Below are 25,036 nucleotides of genomic sequence, written 5' to 3'. Positions count from 1 at the left end.
GCAAGTGTAGATGCGTGAAGCGATTAAGTTTTCCCATTCCTAAGTGACTGTCGATATTTCTTCAAGGATTCTGATGTTACTGGCATGACGGCCACTCCAAAGATGTATCATCCAGAAAAAGAACGCCCTTTCACTTACAATTCCATTACCATTATTTTTCGTGCTCACAGGAATATTAACATGCAATTAAACACTTCTAGAAAAACTGCAGTAGCAGAGCGAAAACACGAGAGCAACTTGCGCAATTCTGCACTAATATTTCGGTGCCCTTAATAGCCCAACAAAAAGTGGTGAAATGGAAGAAGCTGTTTGGATACATTGCTGAACAAACAGGGACGTGCTGTTGGACGAGCCTCTGCTGTACAATGGCATCAACGTACAATTTGCATGGTGAATCCATAAAAAAGACTTATAGAGGCGAGATCACGTTGGAAGTTCTCAAACCCGAATTTCCACGTACCTTGCCTAATTCATTCAGAGGTTGACTAAGCTACTGATCTGCTTTCTAAGTGCTTTCTAAGTCCTCAAATACAGCTTGTAAGGCTGAGCCTATATATTAAGGGCTGGTGTCGTCAAAGCTGTAATTTCTTATCCAGAGCATACGCACTTGCAAACGCAGTCTTCAGTCTCCTCATGAATGTTTACGCGTCGCTGTCGCACGACCAAGATGTGAGCGTCTTTATCGAGCCATGATATCGCTAAAACTACGCTGTGACCTCGCAAAGTTGCTTCGTTCGGACGCAGCGAATAACCTAATCGCACCAGCAGAAGAGCGCCGATCGTCTCGCTCACGGTCCCGATTTGTGTACTGTACCCTCAGTGATGCAGCACAGACTGCGCCCCCCACCCCAAAATAAAATGCCCGGCACGAAACGTAGTAGCAACTACGCGCCTCGCCGCTCTAGTTAGAGACCACAACGAAGCAGCAGCAAACAGGCGGCCATGCGAGCAAGCAAACCTGTCTGAATAAACGTTCAATTTGCGCGGCCGCCCATGCCCAATGAAAAGCGACCGGAAGTGACGGCCGACGCTGTAGCTGTACCATCACTTCGGCGCGCGGCAGGACGGGAAGGCGGAAGCTGCGCCATCATGCTCGTTTTCGCGTACGTTCGCGTCGCGCGCTGTGCGAAGTAATTTTAAACGTGTGATTAGTTATGCGCGCGGGGTAGAAAAAGATGTGGCCCATGCTTTGTGTATTACTCGTGCCCCACTTCAAAGCAAAGCGTTCGTACGCACTGGAAGATGGATCCACGAAGGCTGAAACGAGAAGTTGCAACGTGCCCGGTCGGTAGTACTGGCATGATGGAAACTTTCAGGCAAGTGCCCGTTTATTTGGTATTTGTTTTGTTCGCTTTAGAAATATCTCACTGTGATCTCGTAGCATAATTCATAATTCGCTAATGTAAGAGCAAGAGCAGCTGCACTCCTACTAGGGCAAGTTAACTACCTCGATCGCGTCCCGTGTGACTAATGTTTGTCAAATCTACATCGGGCGTGGTGCGCCTGCATAGTTACGCTTTGTTTCTCAGCGCTTGAACGTTCATTGATGTGATTCTCTTGTGCGTTCAGCGCGGCTGCTTGTAATACGGTCGTTCGCACTTCAGTTAAATGTGGTCGACCACTTTTGCGTCGCGTAGAAAAAGGACTGGCCTAGCCACCTTTCGAAGGAACCGGCGCGGTATTGGTTCTCCCTGATGCGGTCGCGTGCTGCTGTTGCTGCTTGCCGGACGCCTTCAGCATTTTTTCGGCTCGCCTTGTCTGTGCGTGTGCGCGTGCTCGCGCTCGGCTTGATTTGTGTGTGCGCTCAGCTCAGCTCGCTTTGTGTGTGTGTGTGCGTGCGTGCGCTCGGCTCGCTGTTTGTGTGTGTGTGTGTGTGTGTGTGTGTGTGTGTGTGTGTGTGTGTGTGTGTGTGTGCGTGCGTGCGTGCGTGCGCGCGCGCGTACGTTCAGTACATGCCGGTTTGTATGGGCCGGCGTGTTTGCGCGTGTCTAGTGCGTACGTGTTTTGTGAGTGTGCTGTCTGTGGGTCGCTGTGTGTGCGTGCACGTGTTAGCGTGTCTGCCTGCATGCATGTATGTGTGCTTGTTTGTGTTCATCAATGTGCGCGTGCGCGCTTTTGTGTCTGCGCTTTGAGTGTGCGTATACTTGTGTGTGCGTGTGGGTGCGTTTTTTGTGCGTGCGTATGTATTGCATGAGGCCGGTAGAGTTTTACTCGCAATAAAACTCTTCCGATTTGGTGCAGCGAGTGTTCCCGCCTGAAAGCCGAGCTTGGTTTCAAGCCACCCTGGACAACTGCTGTATGAGGCGCTGTTCTAGGGAGGACCAGTGGGAAGGCACCAAGTATACGCTTCGTCCTTTTTCCTCCCATGCCCTGATGAATCGATATCCTTGTTTTTTATTGTGAAAGGAACGTTACATCCAGAGCATAAATAAATGATTAAGAAATCTGGTAGTGTGTTTCGCCATTACAATAATTCCGATCTTAAAGACGTGGATTTCCCATTAGCCCACATTTCTTTTGATGCAAACAACCGCTGAAATTGTTAGCGGCAGGTTATTCGAGACGTTCTACGTATATAGCAATTGTCTTCAGGAGCTTTAATGAATTTTGAAAATTTGAAGTGTTGTGCTTTAGAGGTATCATATACAAGCTTTAGGTCTCCGGGTAATTTGCATGCCCTTCGAGAGCTGTCGCCTATAGCCCTATCGAAATTCGTAACTACAGTTTGGAGCACTGGGGAAGCTAGAAGGCTTGTCCTGGCTCTCGAGAAAGTGTTTAAGCTGGAGGTGTAGGTTGAGGAGTTTGGGGTTGGTAACACAAAGGATTTTTTATGCCTTAGCAGTAGGAGTGACACAGGATAAAAAAAAAATGTATGTGTGTCAAGCACAGGAAGCTGCTCATGTGGCAGGCATGTGTGTGCGTGTGTGTGTGTGCGCCCATGCATGCGTGCGTGTGTGTGAATTCTCCTCAAAAGGGAGTATGTGTGTAAGTGAGCTATTTCATTGCTGGTCTGTTTGCCAAGAATTGGCAAGAAAACACAATAATCAATTTCACTTGAAATAATAAACTTCAAAGCATACTGGCGTACTGGCGACAGCAGCATACAAGCATGCAGCTGTGTGACAATCTTAATGCATGACTGCAACATCTGGAAGGAGGCTTGCTTCTTCTTCAGTAAGCAGCACAAAGTCCATATTCTTGGCTTTTCTCGTGTAAACCAAAACGAGGCTCATTGCCAATGATCTTGTCTTTTGCTCTAATAGCATTTGTTTATCTTGTACTTAGAGCGTCGTTTCTCGCAGGTCATGCAGATGGTAGCAGCAATTTCACAATGCCCAGCCTTGGCGCCCCCCATCAAGAGCAAGCCACTTGCGTTCGCCTTCAGACAGATGGTTAATGTCTTCTTGAAAGCGGTTGAGAAGACAACATTGTAAGTAGATATAGTTGTGTAGGTAATATAATAAGTCAAGTTATAATTTAAAACTCAGGCTCCTTGGCCGCCTAAGCTTGATATGATGTGCAGTTGCCTGTGGTTGTAAATATTGCCGATGGTACAGTGCATACTGCAGGTATGACTGCTGATCCAAAGTATACATTTGCATTTTCTTGATGGTCTTTCATAATGAGGATTTTCTTTGTGCAAGAATATTCACAGAATGCTGGGGCATTGTGGCATCATATTCTTTATTGTGCATTCACTGCTAATTTCGTATGACCTTCCTGCTACCAATTTATTTGCAGGAAAGGAATATATGTTTACTCTCTGCAATGAGCTTGTTATTTGCTCATTGCATTACACTCTTCTACCTTTAATTTATTCCCATATAATTATCAAAACCTTAAAATTTCAGCTGTTTTTATTTTGAATACGATATCAAAATCAAAATGCACCGGATCGCAATCTAGACTGCAAGGGATTTGAAGAAATTGCAAGAAACCAGGACCTCTCGGGAGCGTTAAAAAAACGTTTCCGCAGGTAATGTGCCTAATTGTACTGAGCTAGCTGCTCACGAAAATTGCAAGCATATTTCATTTCACATAGTTTTGCAGGATATAGCAGGCCTATCATAGTCTCTGAGCACAACCTTACCTCATTTGCATCATGAAAATGTCTCATGCTTAATTTGGGACAAGTTTTGAAAAATGAATGTATCATAATTTTGAAACTACACAAAGTATTGGTTGAGGCTAGACAGTTTTCAAACAACTTGACCATGTTGAACTTAGCCATTACAGGACGAAAAAAAACATGCACAGGAGCACTCATTCAATGAAATGTGATGCTTGTGGTTATTTTCCACATGCAAAATGTACTTTTAAGCGAGAGAGGGCAGGTAGCCAATTTACAACCATTGTGACTCATGCGGGTAGGAGCAACACAGGATGAGAAATGGTTGTGTCTCTGAGGTTCATTGAATATGTGAAAACTCATATACAGTACCCCCCCCCCCCCCTATGAGGGGTAACCGTGCAATATGTTTTGGGCAAGAAAGACGATTGTTCTAGGAGACAAGAAATTTCAGGCTCTAGTTGAGAGGCTACAGAAAGAAGGACCATGTAAATGGTCACAGATTAACATAGACTGCATCGGAGTGGCATCACAGTTTAGAGCATGAGGACGGATCATAAGTTTAAATAAGGGAATACTACTTGTCAGTGCATTGCCAAGCTAACCCATTGAAAGAAGGGGGCGTGCTCTAAGAAAAATAGTTGACAACACATGCTAAATTTTCGAGGAAAGTATGCCAAAATGCCCAATTTTACTAAATTAGTAAATAAGAAATACACGATAAATTTTAGGATGCAGAAAGTGTCTAATAAACTGCATTGGAGAGTTGGATATTGTTGGGCTGGATGCATGTATTGCAGGGCAAATGAGAATGCCAGTGGGGATTCCCTCATTTTCATTTTGTGTGCACTCTCTGTAAAACAGTTCTCATTGTCTCCTAGTGTAATAATGTTGTGTAAAAACAGTCATTTTTTAATGCCTTGTGCATTTCACTCTTAATGTGCCATATCCCGTAAGCTTCTCACCTGCAGTACTTATAAAGTGTAATGCAGATATATTGCAGATTTCATAATGTCAATTTTGTATTAAGGTCACATACACACTCTTGGACAAATGTCTGTTGTTGAGAGATGTCATTTGTAGTCTTTAAACTTTATTCACTCTTATTTTCTATGGTGAAAAGGCTACTGTAAATTTGTTTTTGCTGCTGTATGTGCCTTGTGTTCACAATGACATAGTGGTTTAGCATTCACAGTAACATGCAATTCCTTAATTTGCAAAATAGAAACTTCTACCTTTCACTTGTCTTGCCCAGTTGCCTGAGTGGTGCATTCTGCCCAGTCACATTAAGTTTGTTACTTTGAGGAGCTTGTTGCTTTATCAAATTTTCCGCAAAGTACATGTGTAATTGCACGGACTGAATTCTCATGCTTCTCTTCTTATGTTGCTAATGCAGGATGCAAGATTCCAGCAATGCCATGCGCTGCATTTATTGGTCAAGATGCTCAGAGAATGGAGTCCCTGCACCTCGTGGTTAACCGTGAACATTTCTTTTTCTTTTAGAAAGCTAAAGGCCATTTGCTGCATCACTTGCATTTTTGCAGCTCAGATGTGTACTATCTTTTTCTAATTTTGAATCAATATTGGCTGTTCAGTATAAAAAATGACGTACAGCGTGAAGGACAAGGACTGCGAGAGACACACTCCACTGACTTTCAACAATATTTTATTGCGTTGCCACATCGTGTGTGTATACACAGAGGGGTCATGCGCAGAAAATGAAAGCCGGTCACAAGGGGTGTTCTAACAGCAAGTCATTGTAAAAAGAACATGGTCACTTGAAAAAAAAAAATCACAATTTCTATCTGTTTAGATACAAAATTTCACTAGGGGTCAGCGTGATAGAGGGGGCACTAACGCACACACTACCCAGTTTTCTGGTGAAATCAGCTTCAATAATTTACCAGGTGAGCTGTGTCTCGCTAAAACTTCCGTATCTTAAAGAGGGGCATGCAGCCGCAGTCCCGGCAATGAATGCCCAAGTGGCCTTGAACAGTGTTATTGACGTTGTTGTAGTGCTCTCTTAAACGATCATTTAGGCGCCTGCCTATCTGTCCAATATATTTACTGCCTCAAAATGGGAATTTGGGAAACCACATTCGTTGCACACATCGCAAAACGTTTTCTGTGCCCGGCAGAGCAACAACTCACGTGATTTAGGCGCGTTTACACACTTACAGAGCCTTGCCAGCTTTTCCGGGGCTGAGAAAAGGACTGTGATTTCTGCAGGTTCCCTAATCTTTTTTAGCCTATGGGAGACATCATGAACATACGGTAGCACTGCAAACCTGTGTCTTTCAACCGGCTGGTTCCTTGACCGAGCGCGCTCATCATGTTTTGTGCACTTCAGAAGCTGTTCCGCTATGGCTGAAATTAAGGCCAAAGGGTAGCCAACCCAAGAAAGGCAATCAGCCTGTGCAGCAACGCTATGTTGCATCTCGTGTGAGCAAGATTTATTGAGGCTGTTAAGGAGGCAAAGCTTTACAATATCTCATTTGACTTTGTTGGACAGACAGGCAGGCGCCTAAACAATCATTTAGGAGAGCACGATAACAACGTCCATAACGCTGTACAAGGCCACTTCGGCATCCATTGCTGGGACTGCGGCTGCGTGCCCCTCTTTGAAGGTACGGAAGCTTTAGCGAGACACAGGTCATCCGGGTAACTATAGAAGCAGATTCCACTAGAAAACTGGTTAGTGTGTGCGTTAGTGACCCCTCTATCGTGCTGACCCCTAGTGAAGTCTTGTATCTCAACAGATAGAAATTCTCATGTTTATTTTTTTCAAAGGACGATGCTCTTAGTACAGTCACTTGCTGTTAGACACCCCTTGTGACTCATATTCTGCGCATGCCCACTTTTGTACAAATACACATGATGTGGCAACGTAATTAAGTATTGTTGGAAGTCAGCGCAGTCTGTCATCTCTCGCAGTTCTTGTCATTCAAGCTGTACGTAATTTTATCTCATTAATTGCAAACTATCCCAAGAAACTACCCTTGTTCAATATAATTATAATGTTTGATACGACCATTTGCTGGCAAATGTTAACAGTGTGATTTTTAACTTGAACTTTTGCATGACTGCCTATGCCTGTGTTCTTTTAGTAACCAGAGTATGGCTAATTTATTAAACCATATTTGCTAATTTGCATGCTCACATGCTATAGCATGCCTTAATCTTGAATTACTGCATCTAAGTGCAAATAATTTAGAAATTTACTATGTATTTTAAAACACTGTCCACATTTTGTGCTTAGCAAAATCGTTTAATCAACAGTGGTTTGTTTTTATCAGGCCTCCTACTGCACTTTGCACCCAGGCACTAGTAGATGTGGAATATGCACTCTTTTGATTTATAGTAAGAAAAGAACCTATTTTCAAACTACATATTGTATATGTACCAGTGCCTTAGAGTTACAAAAGAAAAATTTATAGAAACTGGTTTTGTAGTTAGAAAGACCGCTACACAGCACCTTTAGCCCAGAGAACTCTCGTTTCACAAAAGAGGACAAACTATGTAGGCACTAAAAAATTCTACGTATTTTTTGTGCTCAAGTAATCTTGTTGGAAATAGAAAATTAGCAATAAGGCTCCTGGCATAAACCTCACTTAAAACATGTCTATGCTTGGAAAGTATTGTTTCAGTCTGAAAAATGTTGGCCAGTTATGCTTTACATCGACTTTCCAAACTTTTCATAATGCTTTGCAATTACATTAGTGTACAAAATAACAGGTGTCTTTCTTGTGCGTTTGCTCTGCATTTCAATTCCCTAATTCACCTTTGCAATATGCCTTTTTTTAAAGCATCAAAACTTGAATTTTCATTCACTGGAGCCTAATACTAAAAATTTATTCCTTTATGTGGCCCAAAACACTGCGAATCAACCCAGGCTCTTTCAGTGCCGCTATACATAGTTTCTTCTCTAATAACAGATTTGATCAATACATATATTTTAGGTACCTTTGTGGGGAATGTACATGTTCTTGTACTTACCGATGTGTTTGGTGATTGTGCATGTTTATATTTCATGTGATTTATGTATATGTTGTACTCTGTATTTGCAGCATGCAATAAATATATTTGCGTTTTCTTGAAAATGCAGCATATATCTTACCAGTCTGTGTCGCATGTTATTTGGATATGGAAATCGTGATAACCTTGGTGTTGATATACATGCTCAAAAGTGTCAAGTTTGCTAGTTTGTATTTGTGCAGCGAAGACAGGTTTTCCAATATACACCATGAATTACTAATATGTAATGTGATCCACACGTATAGGTGTTGTGTATGCCCATCGAAGCTTCAAGGCCGGCTGTTCGACAGTGCATTTGGTAGCCGAACTTGAACCTTCTGGCACACGCAATAGTTGCGCGTGGATCGCTGTACATAGTAGTAATTGAAGGCGTGTACTGCCGAATCTGCCTTCCATACACGCTAGAAATAAAAGGGTGCACACCCTTCCAACACCCACACAGATGGGTGTTAATTTGGACGAGCACCCTTGCACCCTAAATTTATTTTGCTGGACACCCTTCCTTTAGGGTGCTATAGTGTCACCCCAACTGTAGGGTGTAGACAACAGCACCCTTAGGGTGTTCGTCTGGCGACAAACTGATTTACACCCTTAAGGGTGTTAAAATGTTTAGTGTGTAGGACTGCTGCGATGAGACCCCGTCTAGCCATGCGTGACGTCAAAGCAAGCGACGTCTCCCGAACTTTCGTTCATAAATATATGTAAAAACTAAAGAACAAAGGACAGTTCGCCCACACTGGAAGTAGATCTTGCTATTTTTATCGTTCAAACTACTGCACGCGCGTGTATAGAGAGACCCCGGCACCTCTGTCGTTTACGTCTTACTCAGCTGTTCCAGCTTCCTTTGATCGCGGCCTCACTGGGAGCAGTGAAATCGCTCGCCGTCTGACTGCGTCGTCACGGATGACGCACTGCTCGCCTCAGGCGGTTTGAACGCGCGAAACAGACATGCGTTTACAACCGCGGGATTTGGCCGCGGGATTTGAGCAAGAGCTCGAGTACCTCCGCATACAGCCTGAGCATGCGCCGTGGTGCTCGTATTTCTCGGCCTGTATCTATATGCGAACGACATATTGTCTTATACTGCTTCACCGTCTGCGCTCGCGTGCTGTTGAGAAATTGAAGATCTTCTCAGATACTGTAAACATTCTTTCGCTTTGTTTCCGGAAACGTAAAAGCTAGGGCAGCTCGAGAACGCAGGATACGGTATAAGGCCCCACACTCGCAGCATTGACTGGACTGACAATCTGGATTTATTGCGCAGGGATCGCAATATATAAGCATGCAGCTGAAAGAATCAAGCGAACAGGAGAACGTAGACCATGGAAGTACAAAAATAAAGGGGGGGGGGCCATAAAATCGGGTAGCGACACACACCTCACACTGCGAGATAGGTGGACTCGATGTCGCGCGAAGCTGTAGAAGGACAGCTGACTCATGTATCTCCTGCATCGTGGATCAGAAAATGCCTCCCTAACCTCCGCTGCTCGTTGCTTATTGCACTTCACCGCTGTTTTGAACTTCCGGAAGCCATTGCCCGCACGAGCGTTTGGAACAGTGGACAGCTGCCGTTTCTAAAATGCCCTCATTTGTTGTGTAAAAATATGTATTAAACAATCCTAGGCGCAACTCTGCCGTAAGCTTTTGACGTGGACTGTACTTTGATGTGCTTGGTGTGTGTGTGTGTGTGTGTGTGTGTGTGTGTGTGTGTGTGTGTGTGTGTGTGTGTGTGTGTGTGTGTGTGTGTGTGTGTGTGTGTGTGTGTGTGTGTGTGTGTGTGTGTGTGTGTGTGGGTTGGGGGAGGGGGCAGTATCTTAAAAGCATGCAAACAAATATATAAGTTGATGTGTGCGGAGGGGTTATCACTGTCTGCACCTGTTGACTCAGATTCAGATGCTTTATTTTTTCTTGATTTACAACCAGGAAAGTGTAAATACCGCGCAAAGTCTGGATTGTGACGTGTCACGTGCCACTTTGGACTTGATGTGAACACCGCGTTAGCGATTTTTGGACCTATATTTACCTTGTATGCTGATGTCGTACCTATTTCTTGTGCTTGTTTGAGCCTGCCTATCTTTATGTACTGTCTGTGTCTTTCTTTTCCCCCTCGTTTGTTCTTTTTTTGGGCGCCCAATTCTTTCTTATAATCACCGTTTGCCTAAAAGAGAGCGAGTAGCGGGCATCACCAGTGATGCCAACCTCTACTGCACACACATTTAAAAATAATAAGAAATGTGTAAAATATATTATCTGACAGAGGCTTCTGTACTTCTTAAACAATAAAAAGGTCATTTCGCATGCGTTCTCGAACAATATATCAGGCGTGTGCCCTTCGGCGTGTTCTACCTAAGCATTGTCCGGAAGCACGCCACCTGTATGACGCTCCTCCACTTCGCATCTGCGCATGCGCCTGCCGCGGTTGGTGTGTAGGAGATGACAAACAAGGAACAGCACACTGTTTGGATCGCACCGCTGGTACGAGTTGTTGTGGTCGCACCCGCTGGTACGATTTGTTGGGAACTCGGCGCTGACGCCCGTGGTTGTACCTGGGTCGCAAGCTCCAAGGGTAGCGTTGGCCTGGCGGCCTGGGGTACAACTGGAAGCATCCGAAGGTCCCGGCAAAGCATGAGTCGACTGGTAACAACAAAACAACTTGTTTATTTTAACATCGCAAAGAGTTGGCGGTCAGGTTGACCGAAGTAGAGAGACGGGAGAGCACTTTACTCAACAGAAGAAATCGGAGCCCTCTCTTTGGCGTCCGGGGGCAGCTGTTTTTATACTCTCGCAGTTGAGGGCAAGAAGGAACCCCTCAATAGACGAGCACGTGATTGTACAATGGGCTAAGGTGACGCACACTGTCGTAGCGCCGCCGGTCGGGCACAAAGACTGGGAGGAGAAGGTAACTTCGGCTCTCGTAGCGCCCCTGGTCGGGCACAATGACTGGGAGGAGAAGGTGACCTCGGCTCTCGTTATCGCCGCCGGTCGGGCACAATGGCACATACACTCACACACGCACATGAAGACACGTGGCATCGGAACATGCCTGGAAACGCCTGGAAACGCCTGGAAACGCCTGGCGGGGAGCGTAGCGGCGACGCCGAACGGGCCAAAATGTCTGCCGCTTTGTTGCAATCGCGCCGGCTAAACCGCGCGTCGTAGGCGAAACGTAACAACACTAAGAGAGTGACCTTTTTTTTTTCTTGGGTGGGGGGGGGGGGGGTGACGTCAATGCGCTGACGTTTCCTCGTCTACATATCGCTCGAACATTTCCCCGTTCATGCGTATTGGCTCGCGTCCTGGAGCGTGTTGGCCGTCTGTCTTCGTCAGCGGGGTTTGAACGTCGCGAGACTGCGCACTGGGTCACGATAGACGCCGGGTTCGTTTCGAGCGCGTGGGGTTTTCCTGAACGTGCGCCCGAGTTTAAGTAGGCGATTTATTTATTTTATTTATCCTCTGCACCGCTCGGTATTAAAGGGAACAAGAATTTATTATGTCTACCAATCGTTGCTAAACAATTACTTGAATGTCTATACGCAGGTTATCTTTTAATCTGTGCATATCAACCTAACACGTCTACGCTGGCATCTATTTTAAATTTTTTTGGTGATCCAGTGTAGGCTTTTTTTTTTATTTATTTCACTCCGTCTCTGTCAGATTGGAGCCACCGCGGCCGGGAATCGAACCCGAGACCCCACCCTCCAGCATCAGAATGTCTACTGAACTAGCGCTCCATGGCTTTCGACAGGTTCTAGTTAATTAAGTGTAAGCCTCGGCAATTCATGCTATACTAGGAAAACAGCGTGCAGCAGAAAGTGCTCAGTTTCTTGTGATTGCGAGTCGGAGAGTATGGCGCATTTCCATATTCCCGTATGCATATGCCCGCATAGACGCCTTCTGTGTAGCGTCGCACTGTAAAATAATTTGCACCCTTTAAAGTAAGAAAAAGGGGTGTAAACCTGCCTATGACTCTCATCCTTACACCCAAAAGGGCCCAAGGGCGTGAGTTATAGACAGGTTTACACTTTTGTTCATTTTGTTTTACAATTGTATCACAGTGTGCTTCTACGGAACGGCTGACCGTTAATTGGTGGAACTTTAAACTCTGGTTTTCGAATAAAAGACAGTTAAAATGAAGTCTCGAGAACAGGTCTCAAAGCACACATTTTTTGATATTCGGACATTAATTTTGACGCCGACTGTTGCATTCATCGCATCGTGAAAGATGTATCAGAAATGCTTTATTTTCAGTATGCTCCGACCGTGCGTATAAATTGTCGACTATATTGCCCAAGATGCCAGAGTGGCTGGAAAGCCGCTATAATGTAATCTCGTGGTGAAATCATATAGGTGCACTATGAGGCTCACTATTGAAGGGAACATATCCATTCATTATTTGTCTGCCAATTCGTATCGAAACAATTACTAGAAAGGACGCAGACTATCTTTTAATGCGTGGATGTCAGCCTAATACGTCTATATCAGCATTTTTCTTCATTCGTTAGGAAAAGGAGAAGTGTTTAAGTTACATCGGCTTCATTACCATCTACTTGTTCCCTTTAAGAATAGACCTTACTGTAGAGTCACCCTCATACTTAACCCGAACATGCCTGAAGCGCCTTTTTACTTCTCCAGCGGAGGGCGTGCTGGATATTTCTGGTCGAGTGTGCCTCGAATGCAAAGCCCAACGTATTATTTTTGCTACCCTGACTTTGAATTCTTCAAACTTTCATATTTAATAGCCGGAAACTTAACCCGAAGCCTATAATTGCGATTTTGATATGCTTCAGCGAGCTTTTTTCACTTCAGCAGGCCAATCGCTTATAATAATTACTAACCAATTTTACCCAAGCAAGATTTCATCGTTTTTAATGTGATTAGCACGCGCTTTGGGAACTTCTCCCAGTTTGCGTTATATGTCTGTCGATATGCCTGTCCGTGTCTAACCTCTCTCACGTCAACTTGTGTGACCAGGTGTGTGCCGCTCTTCCATCAATTTCTATGACATATCAGAACTCTGCCTCTGTCTCGTTGCTTCCGTCATCGTAATCATCGTAATAGTCATCGTAACATAAAAGAGATGCCGCCACGAATCACGCGCACATAGTAGGAAATATTGCTAGTCGCATTAAAGTCCCCAATCATCTTTTAAAGGCATATTGCACCTGCAATATTTTATGGAACGGATGTAACCTCCATGGCCAGAATCAAATGTGGACAAGTTGTTCTCATTTTCCTTGAAGCGGAAAAGTGTTTAGACTTCGCTTGCACCTACAATATTTTATGGAACGGATGTAACCTCCATGGCCAGAATCAAATGGGGGCAAGTTGTTCTCATTTTCCTTGATGCGGAAAAGTGTTTAGACTTCGCTTGCACCTACAATATTTTATGGAACGGATGTAACCTCCATGGCCAGAATCAAATGTGGACAAGTTGCTCTCGTTTTCCTTGATGCGGAAAAGTGTTTAGACTTCGCTGGCGTTAACGCGTCTTCCTTCCAAAGCATTTCATGTTTGCCCCGTACAGCCCGTGGTTGTTAAACTGCTGGGGACGCGTCTTCGTCGTTCGGGTTGATTCTGACAGGGACTGTGCGTACCGCGCATCGTGTGTACCTGTCATGGAAATCGATTTTACGTGTTTATTTCGCACACCTCGCGGGCCCCGGCCTCGTCGTCAGGTGGAATTAAAACACGGAGAGAGGACCAGCGGCCGGCGCGGCAACCACGATTACGCGCGCCGTTCCGCGGCCCCGCCCATTTTCCCGCGAAGTCACGCGAGATGTGGTCGCAACACACACACAGGCTCTCTTCTCTCAGCCAAGCGTCGCGTGACCTGACGGGCGACACGGGGCGATCCTCGCTTCTCCGTCACGCTACGTCAACCTTGGGACGTCGAGCCACTGCAAACAGCACTCCAGCGATAGCTATTTTTTCCCTTTCCCTCCTTGGTGTATTTCTCTCTCTCGCTCGCCCTCTCTCGAACGCCCGTCGAAGCGCGATTAACCGTCGACTCCTTGGAATTCCCGGATACGAAACAAGGACCACATTCTCCATCGATCATTTGAGGGGATACTTTCACATGTGCGTGTCGAGACTTTCAAGCCTTTAGTCTCAGGTGTTACTCGTTCTCCTTTCCGTTCGCTTTTTTTTTTCGAGAGAGTAAAATGAAAGAAGTAATGACAAATGGTAATGGTGCGGCGAGGTTAACCGGATAACTGATCTGATTTGCAATGCAAGGCGCGAGGGAAGAGGATATTGGGATTAAAATGTATTTCTGCAGGTGGAACGCATATATGCCTGAACTTAGGACAAGCGGAGCTTTAGTAAAGCGCTTAGTTAAATGCTTTGGAAATCGGCGTACACTTTCGTTTACCTTTATTCTATGCGAAGTGCAAAAGTCTTGGGATGTTCATGTTTATCCACCGCAAAAGTTCACAATTAACTCTATTGCCACGCAATTTCTTTTTTAAGTTTCAAGTTCTACGCCGCTCACGATATGGCAAAATGCAAACGCCAAATCAGAAGGCGTCTGCACATCGACAGACGTATATACGCAGCGATGCCTCAAGTACGAAGGCGATGCACAATGCTTGCGAACCTTCAACTGTGCGCGAAACTATGCTCCCTCTCTCTCTCTCTCTCTTCATCCCCATACCCCTTTCCTCTAGTGCAAGGTAGCATATTTAACAGGGATAGGCGGGCTAGTTGGTGGTCGATATCGGAATGCATCATGTAACCGAACAAAAACAAGGGACAAAGAAGGAACACACAAGACAGGCGCGGAACTTTTCCGCGCCTGTCTTGTGTGTTCCTTCTTTACCATTCCCCCAGTGCAAGGTAGCAAACAGGACGTGCGTCTGGTTCACCTTCCAGCCTTTCCTGCCTTCTCTCTCTCTCTTCATCCCCATACTCCTTTCCCCCAGTGCAAGGTAGCAAACAGGACGTGCGTCTGGTTCACCTTCCAGCCTTTCCTGCCTTCTCTCTCTCTCTTCATTTCATACCCCTTTCCCCCAGTGCAAGGTAGCAAACAGGACGTGCGTCTGGTTCACCTCCCAGCCTTTCCTGCCTTCTCTCTCTCTCTTCATTTCATACCCCTTTCCCCCAGTGCAAGGTAGCAAACAGGACGTGCGTCTGGTTCACCTTCCAGCCTTTCCTGCCTTCGCTCTCTCTCTTCATCCCCATACTCCTTTCCCCCAGTGCAAGGTAGCAAACAGGACGTGCGTCTGGTTCACCTCCCAGCCTTTCCTGCCTTCTCTCTCTCTCTTCATTTCATACCCCTTTCCCCCAGTGCAAGGTAGCAAACAGGACGTGCGTCTGGTTCACCTCCCAGCCTTTCCTGCCTTCTCTCTCTCTCTTCATTTCATACCCCTTTCCCCCAGTGCAAGGTAGCAAACAGGACGTGCGTCTGGTTCACCTTCCAGCCTTTCCTGCCTTCGCTCTCTCTCTTCATCCCCATACTCCTTTCCCCCAGTGCAAGGTAGCAAACAGGACGTGCGTCTGGTTCACCTTCCAGCCTTTCCTGCCTTCTCTCTCTCTCTTCATTTCATACCCCTTTCCCCCAGTGCAAGGTAGCAAACAGGACGTGCGTCTGGTTCACCTTCCAGCCTTTCCTGCCTTCGCTCTCTCTCTTCATCCCCATACCCCTTTCCCCCAGTGCAAGGTAGCAAACAGGACGTGCGTCTGGTTCACCTTCCAGCCTTTCCTGCCTTCTCTCTCTCTCTTCATTTCATACCCCTTTCCCCCAGTGCAAGGTAGCAAACAGGACGTGCGTCTGGTTCACCTTCCAGCCTTTCCTGCCTTCTCTCTCTCTCTTCATCCCCATACCCCTTTCCCCCAGTGCAAGGTAGCAAACAGGACGTGCGTCTGGTTCACCTTCCAGCCTTTCCTGCCTTCGCTCTCTCTCTTCATCCCCATACTCCTTTCCCCCAGTGCAAGGTAGCAAACAGGACGTGCGTCTGGTTCACCTCCCAGCCTTTCCTGCCTTCTCTCTCTCTCTTCATTTCATACCCCTTTCCCCCAGTGCAAGGTAGCAAACAGGACGTGCGTCTGGTTCACCTTCCAGCCTTTCCTGCCTTCTCTCTCTCTCTTCATCCCCATACCCCTTTCCCCCAGTGCAAGGTAGCAAACAGGACGTGCGTCTGGTTCACCTTCCAGCCTTTCCTGCCTTCTCTCTCTCTCTTCATCCCCATACCCCTTTCCCCCAGTGCAAGGTAGCAAACAGGACGTGCGTCTGGTTCACCTTCCAGCCTTTCCTGCCTTCTCTCTCTCTCTTCATCCCCATACCCCTTTCCCCCAGTGCAAGGTAGCAAACAGGACGTGCGTCTGGTTCACCTTCCAGCCTTTCCTGCCTTCTCTCTCTGTCTTCATCCCCATACCCCTTTCCCCCAGTGCAAGGTAGCAAACAGGACGTGCGTCTGGTTCACCTTCCAGCCTTTCCTGCCTTCTCTCTCTCTCTTCATCCCCATACCCCTTTCCCCCAGTGCAAGGTAGCAAACAGGACGTGCGTCTGGTTCACCTTCCAGCCTTTCCTGCCTTCTCTCTCTCTCTTCATCCCCATACCCCTTTCCCCCAGTGCAAGGTAGCAAACAGGACGTGCGTCTGGTTCACCTTCCAGCCTTTCCTGCCTTCGCTCTCTCTCTTCATCCCCATACCCCTTTCCCCCAGTGCAAGGTAGCAAACAGGACGTGCGTCTGGTTCACCTCCCAGCCTTTCCTGTCTTCTTTCTCTCTCTCTCTCTCTCTTGTCGGGGGAAGAACGGCTGACGACAGGTGTACACGCAGAAAAGCGCGACTCGTACCAAGCAACATTGAGGCAACATTGAACATTGACGCAGCATTGAACGTTCTGTGCCTCTTGTGTCACGGTGTAGCGTACCCATTATGGATGATTGGCCAAGAACGGGCACCAACCCTAGCGGCACGTGCCCAATGGCTAAATGAAAACAAAGTAAATCAAAGAGCTCGTCAAATATAATTCGTCATTCTGTTAACAAGTTGATGTGCTTTAGAGGCATCTCTGAGCCGCTATGAAATGTTTACGGCGGCCACGGCGGCCGCATTTCGATGGGGGCGAAATGCGAAAACACCCGTGTGCTTAGATTTAGGTGCACGTTAAAGAACCCCAGGTGGTCAAAATTTCCGGAGTCCTCCACTACGGCGTGCCTCATAATCAGAAAGTGGTTTTGGCACGTAAAACCCCAAATATTATTATTATTAAATGTTTACGTTTTATGTAGGAATCGTAGTCGGATATGCCCATTCAGGAGGACTGGCGAAGAACGGCCGCACACCCTGTGGTACATACAGAGTGGCTAAATCAAGGAATTCATTAAGTGTAGTTCACCATTTCATCAGCAGATCGGTGTGCTTTTAGAGGTAGCTTTGAGGCAGCATCGTATGTTCAGGTTTTATGTATAGGAAATATTTTTCTTTGTTGCGCAGAACAGAGCTGCGCATAACTGGTCAGCATACAAGTGTTGTATCATTCACTTAGCTGGCAGTTCCATATGACATTCGTATCAATATTGACACGTGTACTTACTGATCACTTTCTCCAGGGCTGCGTTTCACCCTCTAACAACTTAAGGTTGTCGCTCAGCTCAAGACGCGCCTGCACGATTGAAACTTACGCGAATGTTATCGTTGATTTTGTTTTGTGTGTTCTCCCTGCACCTTGTGTAATCTGACTGTATGCGCGACGTGAATTGTGTAGTATACTTTCTGGAAGGCATGCAGGCACTAGCGATTACGCTGGGACATGTATGTGTGAAGCCGATGCGCTTTGACCCGCTGAGCAAACTTTCGACGATCGCCGCCTTTGCTCGCCGTTATCGTTGCGCCCGAGTGTTGCTTGTTGTTCTGGGTACAAGTTCGTCGAGTAAAGAGTTAGTTACGTGAGTCAGTTTGTCACTGTACTGTGTTCTTCACCGTCACCACAACTTGGACAACATCCACAAACATATATCCGCTGAGATAGAGATGGACCCTACAGTATACACTGCACCCAGCAGCCAGGAAGCAGCACGAAGCCCGTTTAAGTAGGCAAAAAAAGCTTTTGCTTTAAAAGTGTTTCACCCCGGCCACTACACGAACTTGGATTACAGAATGGACTGCCTTGTTGGACCTCTAGGGAGATGAACGCACAGACGTGTTTAGCGTGAGTTGCAAAACGTTGCTGTGGTCGCAGGGGCTCCAAGACTACATTGTGGCGCCGACGTACGAAAAAAAAAAATGGTTTGTAAATGCCACTAATTGGAACGGTGTTCTCGTATGTCGGTGCCACCGTGCTCTTGTGGAGGGACCTCTCTCGACCGCGAGTGCCGTGTTGCAGCTTACATTGAAGAAGACTTTACTGCCTTGCAGCTCGTTGGATCGATCACTGGATAGATTTCATGAGTATCTCCTCGAGTCCCCACCCCCTTTTGCACCCCCTTATGAACAGGCGTCTGTTTGCCTTCATTGTAAAATACGAAACTGGATCCATCTCTGACTGAACCCCCCCCCCCCCCCCATTTGCTTTATGGATCAATTGACATGACATTCGGGCTCGGATTACGCTAATGTAACGCGGATTTTTTGTTGTGTAACCTCACCCAGTTCCGTCACCGTGTCAGCCATTCCCTCCCTTCGTCTGGCGCTCGGACAGGCGCGTGTTTTCACTTCTACCGGCGTATTGTATATACAGAGTGTCCCAACTATCATGCGCCAAGATTTAAAAACATACGCATATGCCACGCAGCTGGACAGAATCAAAGTAATGTTGTTTGCCGTCGCTTGGAGATACTCAGATTACTTTCTTATATTCCGCCAAATTATCTAATTAGTCGTAATTAATCAACTTCTCAAATATTGTAACTGGTATAAAAGTGTCAATGAGAGATTACGAGCAACATAAAAAAACTCCGGATACAGCTTTCTGTTGCTTAACATGCGCTGCATAAAAGTGTTTTCGCGAGCATGAAAGAAGCCCGCGAATACACGCAAAATTGCCGCGCGACTGGAAAAAACACTTTTATGTGGCACGTATCGAGCGACAAAAAGCTGTTTCGGGGGTTTTTCATATTGCTCCAAAATTTTCTCATTGACACTTTTAATCTAATTATTATGTTTGAGAAGTTGATTAATTAAGACTAACTATATATTTAGGCGGAAGGGAAAAATAGTTATTGCAGTATCTCCGAGCGATGGCAAACATTACCTTTGTTCAGTCCAGCTACGTGGCATTCGCATATGTTTAACTCTGGCTATAGAGTTAGTCCTCAAGAGAAAAGTGTATAACAGCTGTGTCTTACCAGTACTCACCTACGGGGCAGAAACCTGGAGGCTTACGAAAAGGGTTCTACTTAAATTGTGGACGACGCAACGACCTATGGAAAGAATGATTGGTGTAACGTTAAGGGGGGGGGGGGAGGAAGAAGAGAGTGGATTGAGGGAACAAACTCGGTTTAATGACATCTTAGTTAAAATCAAGAAAAAGAAATGGGCATGGACAGGGCATGTAATAGATTCCATGAGAAGGGGAGCGTAGCAGGGGGCGGCAGAAGGGTGGACGGATGAGATTAACAAGTTTTCAGGGACAACATGGCCACAATTAACACATGATCCGGGTAGTTAGAGAAGTACGGAAGAGGCCTTTGCCCTGCAGTGGCGTAGCCATGATGATGATGATGATGATGATGATGATGATGGAATTAGCTGGGACACCCTGCATAGATCACTTCGTACTAGGTGAAGCCGCTCTATAAGCAGACGCCACTGCGCGTAGACAGTGGTCAGCAAAGCGTTTCGACTTCCGTTTTCGCAGCTTGATTCATATATATATATATATAAAAGAAAGATGGTTTCGCTATTTCGTTCTTGCGACGATGACCGTGGTGATTATGCCTATCTGACCGTGCATTTGGTGCAGGCAACATTCTTACGGAGCGCCGCGCGTCCTTCGACATCTGCCGGCGGATCCCTCCAACGGCTGCCCTATATGCGTGACAGTTTGCTCGATTTGCATATCGACGCGGTAAACGACGCAAAACACAATAATCAAATAACAGTAACCGTATATACACGTGGTGCATAGTCGAACGAAAAGAGTGGAGGAACGCGCCTTCCTCGACGACACCCGTGCGTGTTGTTTACCCCCGCGTGGCCCGACGGAAGCGAAATTTGCATTCTCGTCACCCGTCGTTGTGACGTGTCACCAAACCTGCTGCGGCGACGCCCGGAAAGAACAACGACGGAAAGAATTTAAAAACAAGAAGCACGTATCGCGCGGGTGTCGTTCGCTTCCGCGTGCTGTGCTCTCGCATCGGTGTCCTCGGGCGTTTTATATATATACATATATATATGCGCGCACGCGCGCGATTCTCGGTCGAATCCCGCGACCTGTTCGCGCAAGCACGTCACTTGAATTATCGGACGCGGCCGCTCCCGCAACCGAGGACCCGCCACGATGGCCCGATAGCGCGGCGGAGTTATAATCCCTGGCTATGCCTGCAGTGCGTTGCTGCGCACAGAGCGTGGGTCGCTCTCGTCGGTGTGTGTTATGTATATGAGCGGCCCGGGCGAGATTAACCCGACCGGCGGCGAAAGCCGTTTGTTTTTGGCGGCTCCGGCGGCTGAGAGCTCAGCATTCGCCCCCTCCCCCTCCGCACCCCCACATCTTCCTTCTCTCTCTCTCTGTCTTGCAGTCTGCCGTTTTTTCCTTCGCTTCCGGTGAATTTAGTTTATAGTTAGCCTCGCACATCTCTTGTTCATCGCCTTCGCTTCTGGCTGTACTCTTTCGGTGCGTTTGGATTAACGTTGTCCTATACTGCGATGCTTTCCTGGCCCCGTTAGGGGCAGTACGCCGCTGCACGTGCTTGCTGCTGTCTGTTTCTCCGGCTCCAGTGTTGATTCGGTGAGAGTTTGGTGGAGGGGAGGGGGGGGGGGGGCTTATTACTATTCGTCAGGAAGTGGTTTTGCTCGGGGGATCTCTCTCTCTCTCTCTCTCTCTCTCTCTCTCTCTCTCTCTATCTCTCGCTCGCTCGCTCGCTCGCTCGCCGAGGCACTGATTAACAGGCGTCCGAAGAAAAGCACGAGCGAGCGAGAACTCGTTCAGGAAGGCGGTGGGATTACGGAGGGTCTCGGCTCAGTGCGCGGGCACGCGGTCCGTGCTCGGCCATTTTCGGGGCTTTTCGCGGGCCGAGCTCGGGTCGCGGAGTGCTTCGCTGAACGCGGCGAGGCTTCGGGAAGGAAAGGGGGGGGGGGGGTGTTGACGACTCCGCGAGCCGCTCGCGAGCGTTCAGTGGCTGTGGGACGCGGAGGTGAATGCGCATCTCGCGGTGTCAGAACGTTGTGCGAATTTCCAATAATCCTCAGGACGTATCGTCTGCCTAATAATAGAAACTAGGTTATAGGGACAGGACCCGAAAGAAAGTACAGGGCTGAGGTACTGTAACACATCGAAATCGGCATTTTATAGCGCATTTCTTGATTCTATGGATGTCAAATGCCATGGCACGACTAGTGCCACCACGACCTTGGCTAAAAAATGACTTAGTAATAGGAAACCATGACATTAAATTAGAAAATAAAAAGGAAGGTTCCAGTTGACGAGGTTGCCTGGTTTTCGCTGCGCGAAGGAGGGCCCGAATTCCCCGTAAAAGTATAACGCATCATGCATGTCGTCACAATGACGTGACTGGCGCAGTCATCTTGTGTTGCATTACTTGTCGTTCCCTATGCGATGACCGCCTAAACATTTTCACGGCGTCGGCTCGTGCTATAGTTAATTGTTTTTCGCCAAGGATGCTCTGTATTGCAATAAAAAAGGGCGACGGGTTGAGCGTGGCAAGCTTCAAAAACGTTTACTGCATCGTAACGGCCCAAGCCAAAACCACGTATATAGCACGAGGCTTGCGCACTGTACTTTGTGACGTCATGCTACCATAGGCCCGAAATTTCCATTGCCAAGCCCGGCGCGACGAAAGTGGTGACATCGAAACCATAGCGTCTTACGCTAGAACTTTCTCATTAGATTCCATGGCACTAGGGCCGGGTAGCATGGCGTCAAGGATCGGAGAGCGCGCAGGCCTTGTGCCCATAGAGTTTCTCACTATAACACCTAGAGGGAAATCTGGCGCCACCGTCTATGGGAGTTTCTTAAGGGGCACCGTGCCGTCATGGGAATGACGGTATATGTGTCTGCGAGGCTCATGTTGGCTGGTGTTGTACGAGGCTTCGTCTAAAACGTGGATATGGCTTCACAAATAACGCGTTCTCAAAGTGAAATCTTCATAAAATGTTTCCGTTCACGCATATTACATCTTTACTCACCTACAATGCATGACCAAGGGAAGAAAATCAAGAACAGACGACAAACTGTTTCAAAGCGAGCGCGAACCGTGTCGTCTGTCCTCCAACTTTAGCGGCCCGCTGACACTTTTTACGTAACATATAATCGTACACGCAATAACAAGTTCTCATAGTTAAACAAAACATAATTTTGCGTAATATTAAAACCAAAACAACTTTTGACGTGCTGTTTTAGTTGAAAATGACTCATTGTGACAGACGGAACGATGCTTGTCAAGCGCGTCTTCAAGGTGTCCTGTCTCTCCGAGAACGATACCAATCCGAAGTCACAATATACCGGCATTCCCATGCATACCACAGCGCAGCAGCGCCAGATTTCCCTCTAGGTAATGTAGTGAGAAACTCTATGCTTGTGCCCATCCAAGAGGCGTTGCCCAAGTACGAGAAAGTACGAGAATCTGTGACGTCAGGCTTAGTTCTCTACGCTGTGGCCTCTGTGGGGAAAAAAAAAGGGGGGGGGGGGGTTTGACCTTCAATTTAACTACTCATGAGCAACCCATTAGAGCGAAATTAACGAAGACACAATTGCGAAAGCATATTTAATTTGAGTCTAAGTTTACTATAGAGTTCCTTTGCCACACCCAGCGAATTCAGACGTACTTGGGTTCTTATAGTCTATCGTCGTTGCGGGGCATGAAACAATCACGACGCCCTGTGTCGTGAACATAGAGCGCCATCCGGTCGCCTTCACGTGACATTCTTTTTTATTTTTTTTTGGCCCGAACAATACGGGCGCGTATTGTTCGTACTGTAACGCAGCTGCCGTACAGCGCTTACGTATATGTTCCACGTCGCGCCGAGAAGGAACTGGAAAAACAGGAAAACTAAGCAATGCCAAAAAGAAAAAGACTCGCGCCTGTGCCGCTTCTTTGTACTCCTATTTGATCTGCGGCGGCTTGTCTATATAGCTGCACTAGCCTTGTTTCCGTGCGGCCGAAATTTTGCTCTACTCGTTTGTATATACGGCTACAACCTGCGTCAATGACAGTCGCGCAGTTTGCGTTCTCCTTGGCGGGTTCCTTATGCAAATACGATATGCGTGCTCGTTCAATTTCCACGCTCTCCCGTAATCCCCTGCTGCAGTGTGTGTGTAAAGAGATGATAACGCAATATTTGGATGTCGCGCGTTATTTTTTTCTTTTTGTTTCCGTCTTTGTTTGTTTGCTTATTCATATAATGTCTGCTTCGCATCGCGTGCGCGCGCGAGCGCATATCGAATTTTCCGGGGATTTGCGACCGACCCGCGGCGTTCGTGGAGTTTTTCGCAACGCGTGCTGCTCGTCTTCGAGAGTTTCCTGCTCGCTGATTGGCTGTTCTTGGAGCTCAATATTTGTGAGCATACTCAAAATCTGCAGTGAACTGCGTCGCTGCTACAGTTGACACGTTCCCGCAGTGCTTAAAATAACTGACTTGCGGAAAACTCTTTTAACTGTGACTGTCAGTAGCGTTTGACTGCATATAATCATTTTACTTGTAATCGTTAATTTTTTTTAAAATAATCTAAGGCAGTACGCAGTAGCTGTGTGGCATTTTACGACGGGCATGCAGCCCGCATACAACTTTATATTAGATTGTTTAAATTAGCCTTGTCTAATGCCTTGTTTAAAATTAGCCTGTGAGATATAGCAGAATTTTAAGGCTCGTGATGGATTACTCAACGAGGCGGACATTAGTTGCACAATGACAGGGAAATCATAATCGCGTATAAACAGAATTAAACTAATTGCTAATCATCATTTTAACTAATGACCACTGTACTCGTTGTATGTTGGAAATAAATCGTCGCTTGTTTTACGGCACACATTACAGTTTGCGTCGCAGATTGCTAAGCATTGCAGTTTTATGACACATTGCTATAGCCAGTGTGTTTGCAAGCATGTTCACTTGGAACTAATCCTAATGACAACAGCGCTTTTCAAATATGCGCCATTTAAACATACTGTAGATATGCACTGTTCTTTCAGTTATTTTTTAAGACAACACCATATTGTCTATTGAAATACAGAAGTAACTGGACTGCCGATGTATTTCGTCGCACACTTTAGAACGAATATATCTCGAAACTGGTGTCATCTGGAGAATTCTTTTCAAATGGTTATCACCTTGCGACCTAACCAGCTACATATCGTACTTTACTGCTATATATGCAACGCGCCTTAATGATGCAAGTAGTTATAAAGTGTAGTTCTAAGCTTTAGTAACGACATTTTGGTAATTAGTCGATTATACATGTCGGTTTCTCGGGCATGTCTGCCTCTTCGAGTAATCCAGCTGAATCATTGTGCTGGCGCCCGTCAATATATTTCTAACATTCCTGTATATAGCGTACAGATCTCTCTCTCTCTCTCTCTCTCTCTCTCTCTCTCACACACACACACACACACACACACACACACACATATACATATATATATATATATATATATATATATATATATATATATATATATATATATATATATATATATATATAATGTATGTATGTGTGTGTGTGTGTATGTGTGTGTGTGTGTGTGTGAAGCGCCTCGCGATCTTAACGCGCACGTAGAGCACAATGCGCAAGAAACGAAGAAAACCCGCACAGCCA

The 25,036-nt window shown here is 46.4% G+C and overlaps 1 protein-coding gene and 1 long non-coding RNA gene across 5 annotated transcripts in view; both read left to right on the top strand.

Annotated features, from left to right (window-relative positions):
• LOC142585399 (uncharacterized) overlaps positions 1 to 25,036 on the top strand; it is a 532,153-nt gene that overhangs the window by 42,929 nt on the left and 464,188 nt on the right. The window lies entirely within an intron of this gene.
• Positions 1,059 to 5,797, top strand: LOC142585398 (uncharacterized). Its single transcript, XR_012829082.1, has 3 exons — positions 1,059 to 1,316; positions 3,303 to 3,430; positions 5,466 to 5,797. It is a non-coding gene; the product is annotated as an uncharacterized LOC142585398 (long non-coding RNA).

The sequence above is a fragment of the Dermacentor variabilis genome, chromosome 6, assembly GCF_050947875.1.
Source record: "Dermacentor variabilis isolate Ectoservices chromosome 6, ASM5094787v1, whole genome shotgun sequence".
Taxonomy (NCBI): Eukaryota; Metazoa; Arthropoda; class Arachnida; order Ixodida; family Ixodidae; genus Dermacentor; species Dermacentor variabilis.
This window is presented reverse-complemented; position numbering and strand designations above follow the sequence as displayed.